Source organism: Myodes glareolus, chromosome 5, assembly GCF_982192425.1.
Source record: "Myodes glareolus chromosome 5, mMyoGla1.1, whole genome shotgun sequence".
NCBI classification, from domain to species: Eukaryota; Metazoa; Chordata; class Mammalia; order Rodentia; family Cricetidae; genus Myodes; species Myodes glareolus.
Window position 1 is genome coordinate 60,161,862 of NC_142030.1, and position 1,425 is coordinate 60,163,286.

General features: G+C 46.7%; 1 pseudogene; it reads right to left on the reverse strand.

Annotated features, from left to right (window-relative positions):
- Nucleotides 1-262: 262 nt before the first annotated feature.
- On the reverse strand, nt 263-959 carry LOC125391737 (small ribosomal subunit protein uS4 pseudogene; annotated as a pseudogene).
- Between the last annotated feature and the right edge of the window lie 466 nt (nt 960-1,425).

A 1,425-nucleotide genomic window follows, 5' to 3' on the forward strand; every position in this document is an offset into this window, starting at 1 on the left:
AGTATGAGATGAACTGATTTTCTCATTGTAGCTATGAATACCCTGGGTCAAGGGGATACTGGGGGAAGTACTATCATTTTGCCTCCTCACATCCCCATACTCATTCCTGAAAGACTAATGTTGGTATGTTCAGACTCCAGTTTGGTATGGGATAATGAGTTATTTTCCGTTGCCTACAGAAGATTCATGCCTACATTAAGGTCCCAATCTTAATAGATTGAACAGCTTATGTTCCTCTCATTTGAAGACAGTTAATTTTGTTGGTTAGTTTGTTTTTGTTTTGTTTCTATTTTTAAGTGTTAATTCTGTTTTATTAGCCAATTGGAAAACTAGACAATTCTCCAGTCCAGGGAGACATTAACTTAATCCTCTTCCTCATCATCACCAGCTCCGGCACCACCCTGGCCCTTCTTGGCATTCCTCCTCTTCACTCGGCCTGGTCGGCCACCACCATAAGGAGACCGGAGGGAGAAATCAATGTGCTTCTGCGAGTCCAGATGAACAAAGAAGGACGCGATGTTCACCACCTGCTTGCGGACCCTGATGTGACGCTGGCGGATGAGCACGGGCATGGTGAATAGCCAAACCCAGCTTGAAGACCTGGGTCTGCAGTCGCCTTTCCAAGAAATCCTCAATCTTCAGGCCCAGGATGTAATCCAGCTTCATCTTGCCTTCATCCAGCACCCCAATGCTGACAAGTCGCCTCAGCAGAGCATTGTCTTCAAAAAGACGCCGTGGGTCCTTTTCGTCCAGCGTTAGCAGCTCCCGGGAGGCCTTGCGGATCTTGGCCAGGGTAAATTTGACTCTCCACACCTCACGTTTGTTCCAGAGCCCATATTCTCCTATGAGCTTCAGTTCCTGGTCGAGACGCGACTTCTCAAAGGGTCTCCGTGGGGTCACATAGGTCTTACAACGAACCCAGCTTCTGGCAACCGGCATGTTGGCGTCTCTAGGCCTGCCTTGCCTAAGAGCTCACGACCGTGACAAAGAGCTTTGTTTTGTTTCAAGACAGGGTTTCTTTGCTCAGCCTTGGCTGTCCTGGAGATAGTTAATTTTGAATTATTACACACAAAGAGTCAGGGAATAGGCTAGGAAAATCAGATTAACATATCTTCTCTACCTACAATGGTGGTGGTTAATGCCAGGGAAACAACCGCACATCACTGAGTTAAATCAGTTTGAGGTATGGTCTATATATGAATGAAAACAAGGGCCATAATTGAGGCTTTTAGTGAACAAGATGAGGTCAAAGTTGTGGTAGAGAAAAGGGAGTGGGGATTACCGCAGACCAGTTTAAAGCACATAACAATCAGGTTGGTCATAGCTTTGGTTTGGACACCAGGGTAGGAATATCCAGGCAGCAGCATCCTTTCCTGTCTTCAAGCACCCAGGGAATTGATTGGGAAGTCAGACCCTGCAGAGGGC